General features: G+C 35.3%; 1 protein-coding gene across 4 annotated transcripts in view; it reads right to left on the reverse strand.

Moving 5' to 3' along the window:
- PPFIA2 (PTPRF interacting protein alpha 2) overlaps positions 1-18,522 on the reverse strand; it is a 389,170-nt gene that overhangs the window by 359,615 nt on the left and 11,033 nt on the right. For all 4 annotated transcript variants that reach the window (XM_082636669.1, XM_082636667.1, XM_082636668.1 and 1 more), the window contains exon 2: positions 6,348-6,401. The gene's annotated coding sequence lies outside the window, so the exon portion shown is untranslated. The remainder of the gene's footprint in view (positions 1-6,347; positions 6,402-18,522) is intronic.

The raw sequence follows: 18,522 nt of genomic DNA on the forward strand, positions 1-18,522 counted from the left end.
CGACATTTCTCTTTCTATGTAACATGCTCTGGAGTCCATCTTTTTCTGCTCCATCCAATGACCTATTAATTAACTTCTCTTTCCTCAGTAAATCCTTTTCCCTCTCTATGTGCTTTCCATATGTTTCAACACACTCAAATTTTCTCTCCTTAAAATAATTGTCTCTCAGCCTCATCGCTTATATTGGCTATTATTTCTTTTCACTTCCCTCATAATTAAACACTTAGAAATTGTTTCCTTAGCCACTGAATCCAATTCTTATCTTCCTTTTAATTTCTTAGGCCACTGGAAACTTGATTCTACCTGAATTACTCCACTAAAATTATTCTCACCTAGACCACCTTTTATCCTCTTGTTGCTAAATTTCAGTGGGGCACTCTGTTGTTGAACTCTCAACATCCTGAAACTGCTAATAACCCTTTTCACCACCCTCTCTTGACCTTGGCATTCATGATTACAAACTTTCCGGTATTCTTTCCTGTTTTATCTTTTTTGAGGAATACTCTTCCTCTTAATTTTCCCTTTCCCTTTCCTCTGACGTTTAAATGCATTTCTTCCTCAGGGCTTTATTCTGAACTCTTATCTTCTCATTCAGAATACATTTTTTTTTGGAATGATTTCATCAGCTCCAACAATGTCAATTAACTATTCTATATGTTCAAATTAATGGCTCTAAATGATATCTGACCTTTAAATTCCAAAATCATTCATACATTCCCAACTCTGTCACCTCAATTTAATGTGTCCAAAACTGAACTCAATATCCCCCCTCCAGAAATGCTCTACCTCATGGGATTCTTCTCTCTATGGTACATTTATCCACTCAATTGCCAAATTAGAAAGTTCAAAGTCATCCTTGACTCTTCAATAAGTTTTATTCTCCTTCCTCCAAACAACCACCTATTCTTGTGTGTTCACTAAGTCCTTAACAGCTCATGAATCAGTTTATTCCTCTCCATTCTCACTGTCACTTGATAGGCTCATACTGAAAATTTATTGTTTTAAACAAAATAGAATGTTGACTTTCTCCTGAGACATTGCCTCAATTAGTTTTATAATGTAGTAGGACAGACAAAAAAAATCACCATTATCATTTTTGTCAACCCTCCTTTGGCTGACTGCAAGAGCCTTTTTCAATGGTTTTCCTGCTTAGTCGTTTCTCTAAATCAACTCTCCACTAGAGTCAGAAAAATGTTTCCAAAGGACAGAGCTGATTAAGTGACTCTCCTGTTTAAAGACTTTAATGGGTCCTCATGTTCTTTAGTATAGAGTACAATTTTTTTCCATGAAATTTCTTACTTCTTGCCCTGGATTAATCTTTTACCTTCTATCTCACCACTACCTCCCATCCTTCAGCTTATTTCATACCCTAGCCACTCTAAGTTATTTTCTAATTTTTAACTTATGCATATAGTATTTCCTTATTTAAAATTCCATGTTCCACCTTTCCCAGTTGGCAAACTTCAACTCATTCTACAATTAGACATTACTTTCTTTTATTTGCCCTCCTTGATCCTCCAGCCCCTTTTTACTCCCATCAATTGGATTACGTGATCCTCTTATTTTCATTTCATCCTGTGCTTACATTATATCGTAATTAGTTTTTACCAACCGGTCTACTCCACTATATTGTACGATTCTGAAACAAGAAGCTGTGAATTGTTTACCACTGTATTTCCAAAACTTAAACAAATGTCTAGCACACAGCATACACTCAAATATACACTGAATTCTGACTAAACAAATATGAGAATGAAAGTTAGTAATATAGCAATATAACATTCAGGCTGAAAGGAATTAAATTAGATAACAATTCAGACTCACATATTTTATTCCCTTATCTTTTGAAGCAAGTGAATAGAACATTGGCATTTTTTGAATAGTCAAATTAAGATCAGTTTTGGAGACTTTAAAATTTTAATGCTATCTACAATATGAAAAATATATAACCTGGTCTAAATAGCACCCTCAGGAAATTGAATTTGTTTTAAATTCTGTGGAGTGTTTACTCAAATTGATAAGAACCATCAGGAAGACCATTAAAATGAGAACAGAAAGTACAAAAACGTGGAATGTACAATTCTGGTTCCTCAGTGGGGGAAGAATTAATAGAGCTGGAGAATGTTCAGGACAGTGTGCATATCAAGCCCAAGGATACCAATTAAATGCATACTCACTTATTCATCACACTCTAGAAATAAAGAGAACCATTAGCATTTGAATAAAGGAAACTTAGAACAATTAAAATACTAAGTTGTGTAGGAAGCAAATTTATAGAGCTTATCACTCCGGGGTAACAAATAGAAAGAAAAACAAAGGAGGAACTGAATAGCCCCAGTGGCATTCTTGCTGTAAGTCCTGGATGAGGCAATGAGGTGGACTTGATTCAAATACTGATAATAGAATTGTGAACTATCAGGACACTTCGACATTTGACCAGTGTGTTCAGGAATGTGTTTCATATAGTCTAGGGTTTGTCCCATATTACTCTTTATTAGATTTTGTCCATATTAACCCTCAAAAAGAATCACAAATAATAGGAAAGTAAGAAGCTAGTTTATATCAGTTTATAAATAATCAGAAAGTTTCTTAAACCAAATGACAAAGAGAAACTCCCCTCCATTGTATACATTAGTCTGCTTGGATCTGTATCACGAAACTTAACTTTTGTGGCCAAGCCAGCTGAACTACTAAAACCCACCTGCAGACTTAGACCTAGCTTGCAGTCTGGGACAAATCCTGGCTCCAGGCTGAGGGTTGGCCAACACCTCTATGTCACTGGCTCATGGGCTCAAAACAGGACAGTGATCTGACACACTACTGGTACCACATGGACCGGCATATCCACAGCTCTCCACATACCAGGTTCAGCTGGTATAGCAGTATAACTAACTATTCATGCTTTATACCTGTTTTTCAGCATCTAAAATCCCCTTGGCTATCAGAAACTGAGTTACCTAGACCTTACCCTGGCCTTCCTAATGGCTGGCCTGATGACCTGACGACTTGATAATGAGGGATATCCCTGACACCTTACATTTCATGAGCTTTTCATTTTTAATAATGTTAATATTTTAAATTTAAAACACTATAGAAAAATGGTATATTAAAAAAGCACTTAATAATGACATTTTACCCTTTAGATTTTAATTATCTATTTCCTTCTTTTTATTTTTATATGTAAATATATGCTATGTTTTTACACTGGAGGTTAATCTGTGATCTAATTTTTGTGAATGAAAAATATATGCAGAATGTAGGGCTTCCCTGGTGGCGCAGTGGTTGAGAGTCTGCCTGCCGATGCAGGGGATACGGGTTCGTGCCCCGGTCCGGGAGGATCCCACGTGCCACGGAGCGGCTGGGCCCGTGAGCCATGGCCCCTGAGCCTGCGCATCTGGAGCCTGTGCTCCGCAACGGGAGAGGCCACAACAGTGAGAGGCCCGCGTACCACAAAAAAAAAAAAAATATATATATATATATATATATATATGCAGAATGTAGAATATCTTAGATACAAATTTTCAAAGACAATTTTAAGTTAACATAATGGACAATATTTTTCTTAATGATAGAAGGGTTTATTTTCTAAGATAACTATGTGATTTAGAAAAATCTGCAAGTTCTATTTTCAGCAGCAACTGATTTCCAGTTTACAAATTTAAAAACATACTTTTTGAAATTCTTTTCAGAAGAAAGCCATTATAAAACTTCTTGCATTGCCCCTGAAAATAATGAATGAGTGATTCTCTCTTTCATTATTAGCATTAAACCTGAGACTTCTTGAATTTTCAAAAAGCCTATTTAGCATTTATTGTTAAAAATATTAATGCAAACTATATTCCTGGAGTTACTCAAATTTATTCTTATCAGATATGCAAATTTATTTATAATGACAGTTGCAAATTTGACACTTTTTATACATGCTTATTATTTGAAAAAATGCAAAATTCACTTTTTTCTAATGCTTCAGAAATAATATTTATATCTACCCACAGAAAAATTTTCAATTTTTAAATATACCATTTATATTTAAAGATGTATCTGATATTTCTATTATACTAGTAATTACTCCACAGCTACATATCCTTGTGAGAGACCATTCATTCAACACTTTATATACACTGTTCAATGAGAAAAAATTATAGGAACTTGAATTTCTTACCAATGAAATTTTCATCATAGAATGGGTTTAGTAATACACTGTCAACATTTATAAAAAAGACACAACTTTAGAAATGGATAATTGATAACAGTATTCAGCTAATCTATTATAAAGGCCTTTTTTTAAAGAAAGAAAAAGTAATATGAAACTTCAAATGGACTTAGGTTATGTGTAATTTAATCTGACTTTCAGTTTTCTAACCTGGGGGCAAAAACAATAGCTTAATTCAAAGCCTTATTCTTAAATGACTGAAGCAACTCTAGACACCATTACCATTTTACCTTCATACTTAGACTACTTTATATAAGCTTTATAGAAGATTAAAAAGTGATTTTATTACCTAGCTCTTGGTAATATCCTCTCAATATCTCTTTAACAATGGGAAACACTAAATGTATATATACTGTTAACACCCTAGATTGTCTAAGCTCTTATGTACTCTGACATTTGTGTGATGTTTTCCACTTTACAAAAAGTTATAAAGTAAGCACTGTCATTGAATTTCAGAAAATGTAGGTAGCAGTATAAAACACCCATCATCATGGTAAGGGATGGCCAAGAGAGAACCTATATCTTCATAATATTATAAATTATGTCCAAAGAAAAAAAGACATACATACATGTAGTATAAAAATGCAGACAAATATACAGTTCACTTTTAGCTTTTGGGAATGAAGTTGATTAAGTTCGCCTTTAGGTCACCATCTTTCCTTTCTGTGACCTTTTTCCCCTGTAAGGGGCTTCTTTCAGTAACTAGGATTTATGCTGACTCAATCTTCCATGTTTAGAAACTTGCTTTCTTGAAAGGATATGATAAACTAATTTATTTTAACATGTAAATAGCAGGTAAGAGTTTTATCGTCACATGCAGAAGAGAGGTGTTTAGTTTAGTTTAGTTTTGAACAAGGGACAAATCCTCTTAAAACCAACATATCTCTAATCGCAGAATTCTTTTAGGAATCAGTGAACAGTGAGGGAGGTATTTTAAAGGAAATGGATTTATTCTTCTAATAAAAGTTGAATGCTATGCACAAACATAACGCAAAGCAGCAGGATGAAATTACATCACATAAGCAGTCACCTACACTACTATACTGACTTACATTTCATCTTGTCTTATGCTGCAGTATAATAGGTTCAGGGACTAAATATAAGCAGCTATCTGAAGACAGTACATTTTTTTTCCTGCATACATTTAGACAATGAAAATAAAAGGAAGGGAAAGGACTAAAATATGTTGTTTAGCCTACTTTAGGAGCATTATGAAGATTAGACAACATCATGAGACACATTAGAGTGAGACAGGAGAGAAAGAGCTACAATTGAAAGTTATCTTTTTAACACTTCAGTGGTGTCTTAAAGTAGTTATATACTTCAGCTAGATGCCTAGATGAAGTATAGCTAAAAACTGACAACACAGGATTCTGTGTGTTCCACATTAAACCTCGCAGTGCTAAGTGAAAAGCAAGCAGTGATACAAATTTATGCATTGGCTGTTTGTTGAAACAAATTGAATTTTATAACTTTAGATATACACCATGAACTCATGTTTGTGCCTCAAGCATGAAATCACAGGAATGTTGTTTTACTCAATGTTTTCTGAAATCAGACATCACAGAAAGGACTACAATGTTCCAATACTAGACTATCAATCTCTTGTTATTGCCTAAAAATGATAATCATTTAAAACTTTCAAGCACTTTCTCCAATTTTCTAGAAGCTTCCTGGGTAAAGCAGGAAAGAAACAGCAATATCAAGAATCAATACTGTGAAAAAAAGGGGCTGATAAAATAATTTTTTCTCAGTAACTAGAAAGTATATTGCAACTGAAATCATACACTTATTTACAATGGTAAACTCTCAAGTTCCAAACAGTTTTAACTTTTTTTGTAGCCCATTAGCAGGACATAAGGTGTTTACACATACTAATGAAGCTTTTATTCTTATTTTTAGAATCAATGTATGGAGATGAATTTTACAAGTATTAAAACTTTTTAAAACACTAAATGACACCTCAGAGCAAGTTCACATTTTTGTATTAGTTACTGCAATAGCTATAAAGTTTTGAAAGAAACTATTTCAAAAAGTTACCTGTATAACAAATTGTATACAAGTAACTCTGATGATCTGGTATGTACATAATTCATTTTGTCAATAGTTAAATTTAATGAAGAATCTAACTTACCGGTGGATCAGCCCCCTTAGAACCAGTCAGCCCTCCTGTTAGGGATTCGATATCCTGAAAAGGGGAGAGGGGTTGATTGTAAAATGCTACTCAACAGCATGGAGAATTTCCCAGTCCCACAGTGTAATATTTTCTTTAGCTACAAAGTTAGGGCACTCAGCTATATTTTTGTTTTGTTTTGAGACAATCTTACACACTGTAATGCTTTACCAATTGTCATATCTAAAAATCTAGATATTTTCTCCAACTCTGTATAATCTGTAAATAGAAAAAAATACAAACAGACTAATTATTCCTGAAATATGTAAAGAAAATGGATCTAGGTGGGAAAGCAGATGTTTCATTCTCTAAGAAGCTGAATTGAGGGCAGAACAGAAAAAAGAAAATTTAATGAAACTGCAATTTAACATATTATTTGCAAATACTGAACCCATGGAAAACGCTTAAAGTACAAAAAAATTTAATTATCTACAGTTCACTCTATTACTATACATAGAAGATGAAAATATTAACAGATATGGACAGATTAGCTATTCTTTTATAAGGATTGATTTCTAATCTTAAATCGGTACACAGTAGATCATGCCTGAGAAATGATTACAATTGACAAAGGTATCACAAATGAAGAAATGGGTGATGCTGTGACAAACTCGAGAGCAAGTGCACTGATTTAGGAACTAGAGCTCAGCCTTATCAGTTGTACGGCTTTGGTCCCAGGGTTACTAATCATATGGCTTTTTCAAAAGAAGCTAGAATTTTAGGTTTTTAAGTAAAATCTCTCAGGACTTTAATGTTTGCAACTGTTTTAATTTTTAAACCATCCCCCCACTGCTCCCAAATGAAAAAACAAAACAACAACAACAAACTTCTGCTCATAGGTAGATGAATAGGAGTTTGGGGCTAAATTGATAAGTTACAGTTTTTGCTAAAAAGTTTCTTTCTTGTGACCCTGGTCACTTCTTATCTGTTTGCATCTAGTTAAATGGATAGGTTTGAGGAACCTGGGGAAATGTATTGCAGTAAGAAATCAAAGATGAAAGAAAGATAATTGAGTAAAGATAGAAGGAAAAGAGATTTAAATATCTATGATCAGAGAAACAGCCAACACCTGGATATCATTAAGAAGACATGCCAATGTGGCACATATATACAATGGAATATTACTCAGCCATAAAAAGAAACGAAATTGAGCTATTTGTAATGAGGTGGATAGACCTAGAGTCTGTCATACAGAGTGAAGTACGTCAGAAAGAGAAATACAAATACCGTATGCTAACACATATATATGGAATCTAAAAAAAAAAAATGTCATGAAGAACCTAGGGGTAAAACAGGAATAAAGACACAGACCTACTTGAGAATGGACTTGAGGATATGGGGAGGGGGAAGGGTAAGCTGTGACAAAGAGAGAGAGAGGCATGGACATATATACGCTACCAAATGTAAGGTAGATAGCTAGTGGGAAGCAGCCACATAGCACAGGGAGATCAGCTCGGTGCTTTGTGACCACCTAGAGGGGAGGGATAGGGAGGGTGGGAGGGAGGGAGACGCAAGAGGGAAGGGATATGGGAACAGATGTATATGTATAACTGATTCACTTTGTTATAAAGCAGAAACTAATAAAAAAAAAAGAAGACATGCTACTAATTCACTTGGGACTCAATTACATCATTTCACTGGTATCTCAAAAATGGGGAATCTTAACAATAAATATGGGACTCTAATGAGCATGTGAAGGAAACATTAAAGGCAGGGCAGGGAAGAAGGAAGGGATGGTGTGGTAAGTTTCCATCTGAAGGAGCTGACTTTGAACAGGAAGTCGGTGAGTGATGAATTTCTGCATGCATATTTTATTAAGGGCCATGAATGATAAGGCAACCACAAGAATGCTTGCCAAGAAACTTACTGTCTTCTTCGTAATGCATATATTGTATATAATATTTTTTCCTACCCAGCATCCCTTTGAGGAACTTCTTCCCTCCCCATTCTAGTTCTAAAAGAGGCTTATAAAAATTGCTTCAAATGTTGTAGGGGCCTGCCAGAGAATTAAGGCAATATGGATTCTATAAGATATAATGGGAGTGTCTAAGTCCTTGATACTATCATTTGAGCAATGTTTGAAACTGGATGTTCTCCCTGCCTGCAACTTTAAGATAAGTTTCTGGCTCCCAAACACTAAAAGATCGTAATTAATATGTCTGCAATATTAAGTCTATTTTGAAAAGGCCCTCCCTCTCCATCCTACTGAAATTCTTTATTTCAACACCACGCATACCATAAACAATCAAATCATCTAAATTATTTGATCTTACGTGATCTTTAACATTTCTATTGTTATCTAAGTAAATCATGTCAGTATACAATAAAATTAAGCATGAAACATATTTATAAATTGGCAAACAAAATTAGCATTCCTTTTGAATCCAAAGATAAAATATAATCTAAAAATTGTTTTAGAATTTCATGGAGTGAAATAAAATGGTAATAAAATGGCTAAAGTATTAGATTAACAGAAAATAAAACACACAGCCCTTTGCACTTTTTGATAATACTCCTGTTATGACCATGACAAAAAACAAAGTTCTATTCACATGAAAGGTTTCTTCCAAGCACATTTTAAATGAAAAGAAAAAAAAAAGGTGTTAAGTACATTTTGAGTTAATACCTTCGTTATTCATAGAAAGGCATATAAATTATATTAACAATAGAATTTCTGATGACATTATCAGAGAGATAATAGGGAAATTAATTCAGAGAAAGAAATATTTTAGCAGTTTAGTTGAGGCATTTTGTCATCTTGTTAATTAAAAGTTCTACCATGATGATTTCTCGCCATCATAGAAAAGTTGGGCCAATGCTCAGATCTGTAAAATTTTAAACTTTTCATGATAGTCATGGTCTTGAAAAAAAATAAAGCAACAATAGAATTTTGAAGGTGAATGGAAAAGGCATTGGTATTTCTGTTTTTTTTTTTTTTTTTTTTTTTGCTGTACGCGGGCCTCTCACTGTTGTGGCCTCTCCCGTTGCGGAGCACAGGCTCCGGACGCACAGGCTCAGCGGCCATGGCTCACGGGCCCAGCCGCTCCGCGGCATATGGGATCCTCCCAGACCGGGGCACGAACCCGTATCCCCTGCATCGGCAGGCGGACTCTCAACCACTGCGCCACCAGGGAGGCCCGGTATTTCTGTTTTTTAACATGTTGAATTAAAGCAAATTATGAACTCATGGCTCTAAAGAGAATACAGATATATTCTTTTGTTCTGTTTATTCTTTTAATTAAAAACCTTTTTTTTGATCTTATTTTCTATTTTGAGTGTAAGTTGAGAGAGAGTGTCCTACTTGGATAGATGCCCAAGTTAAACATGGCTTATCTATCACTGGATGCAAAAAAAATTTTCAGGTGTGAATAATAAGCATAAGTGTGCATGAATGCATTTATGTTGTAAAATTAATAGGTGAAATAAATCCCTTGAGAAACTCTGAAAATAGCTGAAAGTGAGTCAGTCTTTCTGATGGTTGCTGAATATCTTATCTACAAAATATAACTTAAATCTTTGACAAATTTGTCTATCTTGTTATTTACATGTATTTTTATATAGATAACTAAAAGGGAGACACTAAAAAGTAAAAACATTGATTTCCTAGATAGTTTTTAAACTTACTACGGTAATAATGTTATTTGTTTGATTAAAACATTCAAAACAAACTTTGACTTTTTACTACATTATGGAATTTTTAAAAACTATGTTGTACACCATATTCATTTAGATTTAATAGCTAATAAAATAATAACTACTTACTGAACATTTACTACATGCAGGCACTCTTTAAATGCTTTATATACATTATAAACCGTTTTATAGGGTAGTTATAAGAGCCTTATAAAGTAGTTATTTCTTTTCTCACTTAGGTTAAAAGGTTCATATAATTTACCCAATATCACACAGCTATTAAGAAGTGGGGTTACAAAATATATTTGTTTGACTCCAAACCTGTGTTTTTAATACCAGTTGTAGGAGAACAGCTTTATCCTGGCATTCTGGTGACCTTGCACATATCCACATGGGCCATGTAGGCAAGGCTAACCTTAGGCTGGCCCATGTCTTGGTGGAATATCCTGTGGACCTCCCAGGAACATGACAAGGTAAGCAAGTCATGAAGACCTTACACATGGCTGTTTCTCATTCTCGTCCCTGGCACCAATGAGGCATGGAACTTTCCACTGCACTCATCTCCCCCATCCCCAGATCCATCTGCAGGCTATAAAACTGCTAAGGTGCAATATGGAGTGGGCTCCTCCCCAACAGAGCAGCCTGTCACTCTTGTTGTCTGTCATCTGGCTCATTCAATTTAGTGTTGTCCTGTGGGCCTAGCGACCATGTACAGGATTGGATTTAGGCTACTGATGTGACTAAGGCGCAAAATTTAAGGAGGCACTCATTTTGAGGGTCATACAGGTGCTGATCCTGCCTTTGCAGGATCCTGAGAGTGAGTGCCTCCTTAAATGTTATACCCTAGGCACCTCATTCTTAGACATCTGCAAAAACAAGCTGACACTTGTACAATCCTGAGAGTGAATGACTCCTTAAACTTTGTGCCCTAAGTACCTTACTTGTCTCACCCTAGTCCTGGCCCTTCTAGGGGTGTGGAAAGCTGACACCATGGAGACTTTGTTTATGCTGTATATGTAATATACTCTTTCGATCCATTTGGAATCATTGTCTCCTTCCCAGTCAAATCTACAGAAGAGTGGCAAGCCAACCTGGCACCTGCCCACGTGCTGCTGCTCAGTGACAGCTTGCTGCTTAATATCAGCATTATATAGCCTCCTTTATACGGGCTGCTGTTATCTACACAGAACCAAATAAACTAGGATCTATTAATTATGGAAGCCAATTCACTTCTTAAAAAGAAAATTCAGTTAATGAAAGTTTCACTTCCCTCTCCAAGGTGTCAAATACCTGAGCCAGGTTATTAGCAGTCCTTGACACAAGCTGTATAGAGTCAGTCTCTTTTAATATGGGAAAACCCTGCTTCTGAGATGGAAACCTGGTAATTCAAGGCTGACCCATGAATCGGAAGTCTTAAGGCTTGGGAAGGGCGAGCCACAGATACAGTGGAGCAGTCAGTGTCAGAGCTCTAAGCAGAGTGAGATTTGAGGGCAGCCTGGAGCATGGGTATCACCTCCACCCAGGTTTAAAATAAACTCTACTTTGTGCTGCACTGATGCTGTTGGTTGCCCATCTGCACCTTTTTCCCTTGCTCTAAAAGTTGACATATTTTTCCCTTGACAGACAATTTGAATGATGGAGCTATAGGGATAAATCATGTGGTTTGCCCTGCAGGTCATTAAGTTCAGATGTTGTAAATCTTGCTTCCTCTGTGTGGAGGTGGGAAAAAGGAGGATATTAGAAGTTGAGGTTTCACTCAGGGCTATTGCTGGATCCTATTTTTATCCCTGAAGAGTAGGATCAGCCAGTTACGGCCAAGGAAAAGATGTTAAGGTAGCTTGGGTATCAAATACATTAAAAGTGAAGAATAGAAAATTCTAAACAGTCAGTTGAATCTAACATTGCACACGCCATCAGACCCAGAATATCTTAAAACCTAATAGTTACATTTAAAGTTAATATCAAGTTTTCAAGTACTACTCTTCTAAAGAATCACTTTATATAATATGAAAATACTTAAAGCATTACAATATTGTTACCAGCTATGAGTATTTTGAAATTTGATTTATGCATATTTGTAATTTGCAATTATTTTAGAATATCTTTAGAGGAAAGTGAATATATTTCAATATACAGTACATTTTCATGCACTAAACAATCTATCAAAAATATATTAGTATAGTGAAATCAATATAAAATAGTAAAACATCAACCATATTTACTGAATTATTATATTTAAAATTTGTTTCAAGGTCTTTAAAAATATGATGAGGTATTTTATGTTTGTAGAGAAGCTTACAAAATTCATATATTCAAAATATCAAAATTAAGCATTTCTCTCATCCCTTTTATGGAAAAATTCCCCCAAATGTCCCTCATGTTCCATTCTCTCTCGATGCAGGCTTTTGTCCCCGCTATATCACTGCTACCCCTCTTATCAAGGCTGCCAATGACATCTAATTAGCTGAATCAACTGTCAATGTTCATCATCATTTTTCTTGTCTCTAAGCCACATTTGACACAGTTAACCACTCCATCCTTCTTGAAATACTTTTTTTGGTCTTAGTATCCATTGAGTTTCACCTTCTGTGTAATTTTATTTAGTACCATGGCTTCTAAGTACCATGTATGCTAATGAATTCTGGATTCCTTTTATCCTCAGAGATTTACACTGCCTACAACCTCCACTTGGGTGTATTACAGTTATCTAAAACTTAATGCAAAATCAAACTTGATTTTCACCTCAGAACCTCCCCCAAATTAGGTTTCTGTCCCAGTACTGTCCATCTTGACATCACCATTTACCCAGTTTCTTAGGTCCAAATCCATCAGCAAATCCTGCCAATTCTATCTTTAAAATATGGCTTGAATTAGACTATTTCTTACCACCTGCATTACTACCAACCTGATCCCTTGGACCAAATCAAGAATATTCTCCCTTGGGCTAAAGAGTGATCTTCCTAACTGTTGTCCCTGCATCTGTTCTTGTATCCTCATTCCTCATATATTCTCCACACTGCAGTCAGAGCTATCTATTTAAAATGCACATTAGATCAGATTACTCCCATGATCCAAACCCCTCCATGGTTTCCACTAATCTTAGAACAAAATACAAACTTATTACTATGTCATGCAAGTCCTGTGATGATCTGGCTTTGCCCACCTCACTGATCTTGTCTTTTGCCATATCCTTCTTTCCCATGCCACCCAGCCACACTGGCTCCATTGCTGTGTAAAAAACAAGCCAAATATAACTAACTGTCTAAATCAGTGAAGGTTCTACCCAGAAACAAAAGGCAAACTCAAAGACAATGTAAAAGAGCATTTAACCAGAGGATATTTTATAGAGGTATGGAGGGTTTAATGGATCCAGTGGAATGTGAAGCATGGAGACTGACGGAAAGTCATAATAACCACTCCAAGCCCAAAGGAGTAAAGGTAAAAGAACAATGTTGTCAGGAGTTCAGCAAGGGATGGGCACCACTCATCAGCCTCTAGAGCAGTTTGCCGCACATGGAGCTCAACAAGTGCTTTCTGAATGGATAAATGACTGACTGAATGAGTAAAGCAGGTAATATAATTTTATACCTAAAAAAGCCAAGTCTCAGAGTATACAAATGATGAAGTATTTCTAATTGTTGTATAAATGTATCACTTTGAAAGCATGGCTCAAGGTAATAGTATCTGTACACCAAATCTTTTTCGAATGCCTGAATGAACAAGTTAATGAATGACTTGCCCAAGATCACACAGCCGGTAAATGCTCCAAAGAAGCTTTGAAATCCTGGGTGTTATAACCCCAAGCACAGTGTACATTTTTTTCCATTATACATCACTAATGAGATATCCTCCTTAAAAAAGACACTCAACTCTATATTATCTTGAGGCAATACATTTCTATATATCCCAGAGTTTCTAGTTCATAAGAAGGAAAATACACAAACTGATTTAATAGATAATAAACAATACATTAAGTTTATCTTCTGGTGAAATACTGTCAATACTTCAAATTAAACACCCGATACCCTAATGATTGCACAATAAATAAATCAATGCTTGATAACTTTATATAACATATGTGCTGAGCATTAATAAACAGTTCAAATACATTAAACTAAAAATCAATAATGTTTATTTTTATGTAATATTTCATAGTGTGTAGGTACATAGCACTGGCAATGAGTAACAGTCAGAAAACAAAATTTCTTTTAAAAAATCATTCAGTTTTTTACATAAGGCTTAATGGAAACAATCTTTCATCCCAGAACACCAGCTCCTTGAGGCAAGCATCCAAATAATGAAGCTGAGTTTATTAATGAGGCATCTTCCTCCTCTACCAGGCTTAAGCTGTTAGTGTTTCCTTGGCAACTTTACAGGGTAAATTTCCGGAGAGGCAGAGAAGAAGAAAGAAACATACACAACCAATAAATCGTCTTTCTTACGGAAGCCAGAAAGAGCCCTATTTAGTCATTCTTTAAAATTTTTTAATAAAGGAAAATACCTACACTCTTACTGTGATCATAGTCCAGCCTAAATCTGAATCTTCCCTGAGCCACACAATTAATTCCTTCAGAATGACTGAGCATCTGTTATGACTGAGGCACTGTGTTGGACACAGAGAGCATGATGATGAATAAGTCAAGGTCACAGCTTTCCAAGAGTCCACAGTCTAGTAGGGCATGAGAATGACAAAGACAATTTAGTCAACAAATGCATGCTGCACACAAAATAAGCACAAGGCACCACACTGAATCTGGTGTATGGAATCCAGAGGCTATGACATCCTCTCTGACTTCAAGGATCCTTCAGAATGTCAATCTGAAGAATAACGAGGAAGAATTCAGAGAAATAAGGTGCTGAATTTACAACATATAGGGGTTGTAAAGGGAAATTTTATAAAGTGACAATAAGTCTGAGTATTTCATGTTGCTGGAATTGTATTTGTTTTTGAATGCACACTGGGTAAGTCTGCCCTAAGACCTTGGTTGGGTAACATAATTATTAACATTTATTAAGCATTTACTGTACCAGATGCCACGCTGAGAGTTCTATTGCCTCATTAAAAAGCATCCCAGCTCTTTTAGCTGATTATTTTCACCATTTTTAAGATGATGAAACTGAGTCTTCAAGAGTTTAAATGACTTGACAAAGGTTACATAACTACTAAGTGTTCAAAGCTAAACAGGCTAACTTCAGAAGCAATGATTTTTAACTATTATGCTCTCTTGAGCAAGTGGAGGTGTGGAAAAAAATGTGGAGGACATCTTGGCATGCCACATAGTGACTTGGCAGAAAACATACTTATTCAATATTTGTAGAAGAAATGAATAAAATTGCAAGCAGGATTTTTCTGAGGTGAGGTGGATATTCTCTGATGGAAAAAAGAATATCCTTGTCTGACCTACAGATAAGAGCGTTAATGCCACTGGATTTAGCAAAAAAGTAAAATTCCAAAGATTTTTGCTATATATTTCTAAGTTCAAAGTATCCTTTTCAAACTCAAACCTAGACAGGAAATCCAATATGTATCAAAAACATAATTGTGTCAGTGTTGCATGGAATAGGGTTTTCTGAAGAAAGTACCAAAGAGGTTTAAGGTTCTGCCTTTTCCATGGAGTGCCCTCTTTGAAGCACTTTCCATTATGATTTTTTTGTGCTGCCTTTTTTCTTGTCTATTCCCTTCCATATGGCTGAGGTGATAAAGGGAAACTTTTGCTAAATCCTGACTCAGACTCAGCTCCCTTTTGCCAACTTTTACACATTGATGGGTACTTGTTATCTCAAATTTAATATGGCCAAATCAGACCTCACCTCCTCTCCTCCTCTGCCATTACTCTGGGCAACTGCCTCCATCCAATTTCTTCTCCCAGCATTTATCTCTTTTGGCATTTCCAATAAACAGTCAATCGAGATTTCTGGAGGTCAATAGTGTTCCCTCACTCTGGTATTCAAATACCAAGCCAGTCAATTTTTCCTTCTAGATATCTGCTTAGTTCAACCTACTACCTCCTTTCATCATCCACTCCATTCACTACCTTAGGTCAAAGCCTCATTTTATTTTTCCCCTATTCCTGGATTTCTCCAAAATAGTGTCTTTTTGAGTTTTTTTTTCTACTCTCATCCTTATACAATCTCTTCTCCAGAGAAGTGTTTCTCACAATGTGACCTGGAAACTAGTAGCATCAGTGTCACCTAGTAACTTACAAATGCATTTTCTTGAGGCTTGCTCCAGTCCTGCTGAATCAGAAACTCTTAACAAGCCCTCCAAGTGAGTCTGATGCAGGCTAAAGTTTAAGAACCACTACTTCAGAATGATGTGTTTCAAATGCAAATATGTATATGTTACTCCTATACTCAAAATCCTTAATAAGATCCTATTCTTTTTAGGATGAAAAACATATCAAGCATATTTATGCATGAAGTCATTCATTATATAGTTCTAGACTTTTCTTATTTCACTTTTTACCACTTCCTCAAAAGAAACCTTATACTCTCTATCATAATGAACCCTGTACCTCCTTTTTGTGTCAAGTGTTTTCTTACTTCTATGCTTCTGCTCCACAGATCTTTCTGCCTAGAAAGACACCCCTCCCTCCTCTGGATAAATCTTACCCTTTGAGACTCAGCCCAGGCATCACCTCCGCTCAGGAGTCTTTCCTGAGTCCCTCAAGCTGGGGTAATTGTTCTGCTGTTATTTCCACAGCATCTTCCACTTAACCCACTCACAACTCTACCACATCATTTTATAATTGTCATTCTACTCATCTGTCTTTGCCATTCATTTGAGGGCTAAATTAGCTCAATGAGGCACTTACCATCTCTATCTTCGGTAGTTATCACAAAGCATGACTAATAAATGTTACAGGAATTTCATAAATTTATGTTGAATCTAGCCTCCCATGAACTCCTATAAGGAGAGGGCAAGCTGATTGGCTGACAGTAGTACTTGGGATCACTCTGAAATGTTCATTATCCTATATTAGTACATTTTCATTCTGGATATATATTGGTTTGGTTAGTGTATACCAGCCATTGAGAAGCTGAATATATTTGAGTTTACTGCAGAATTTAAACTTCTGGATGGCAAGACTGATGATCAGATATTTTTGTTAACACAATAGAGGACCAATCATCCCAAGAGAACCTGGCTGAGGAGTAGCCAACAGCCCTTTAATTCTACCTCAAGCCTACAAGATGTAACACACATGGAAGAAGAAATATCTTAGTGATCAAGAGAACAGGTTCAAGCCTAGCTTCACTACTTACTAGCTATGTGACCTTGGGCAAATTCCTTTATATACCTCATATAAAATAAGTCAACCTATGTCTTACTACTTATCTTAGGAGGACCTTGGACTATTAATTACAATTGTTCATGGAAAGTTAAATTGATAACCTATAGTAAATTATCAATTAAAAGTAGCTATTATTAAGCATGGAATAATGTACAGGTACAGATTAGATTATACATGTATAAAATAAAGATAGTCTATGGACACATTACATAATGATATACATTGAAACAGATAAGCATTAGCATGCATGTAGATGAGACCAACATACAGATTAATTTTAGGTACGAATCTCCATTAAATTTCTAGAATGTATTTTCCCTGAAAGGCGAGAGATCCTAAGTTTCATATTTTACCTCCTCAATTATCCCTATAATTTTCATGCATTTCTATGGCTTTGGTTCTTATAAATTTTTCACCAATAGTATTTTTTAAATACATAATTTTTATTCTCCCTACTAAAGTTTGAGGAATCTTTTTGCTGTAGAGTAAGAATTATTTTTTGTATAAAATTCATGAATGTATACACAATTTACTCCTCTTTCAGTGTTGTTTTATCTGATGTCACATATTTATATACCATGGTGGGCAGCTTTAAGCCTGTTTGAAATGTGCTATAGCAACTGACAGGAAGGATCCAACATTTAAAAGAGGATATCAACGTTATGATCCTAGGTACACAAAATTTGTGGAAATTTATCTATCAGCCTTTATTGGTTGAGAGTCAGACTCAATTACTGTGATCTTAATTTACAATTAAACCTTCAATTATATGATGCTTGATCTTTCCCTGACACAAAACACAAGTAGATATCTAGGAAAAAATACAATACCCCATCCTTTTTAAAAAATCAGATTTTATGTTTAACTCAGTAAATAATAGCTTAAAACTTTTACTGGGTTAAAAAAAAAACTGGATATTATCCTGAGGTGACTTTTTTAGAGGAAAGAATAAAATATATCTCTTTTCCAACTATTATCGGCAATTCCACTGACTGCAGTACCTTAAAGACATGTATCATTTTGATTTATAAATAACTACAAGGAAGAATTGATTGTGAACTGAAAACAAAAATAGGACAAGTAGTTTATTTAAAAATAAATATGTATATTACAGATATTTCTAACAAATATCTAAGTATATCTGTCTAAATTTTATGTATTAGACCAATTAACATATACAGTTTTTCAAGGTAATCATGAGAAACTGG

The sequence above is a fragment of the Mesoplodon mirus genome (assembly GCF_964341445.2).
Source record: "Mesoplodon mirus genome assembly, chromosome: 11".
Lineage (NCBI taxonomy): Eukaryota > Metazoa > Chordata > Mammalia > Artiodactyla > Ziphiidae > Mesoplodon > Mesoplodon mirus.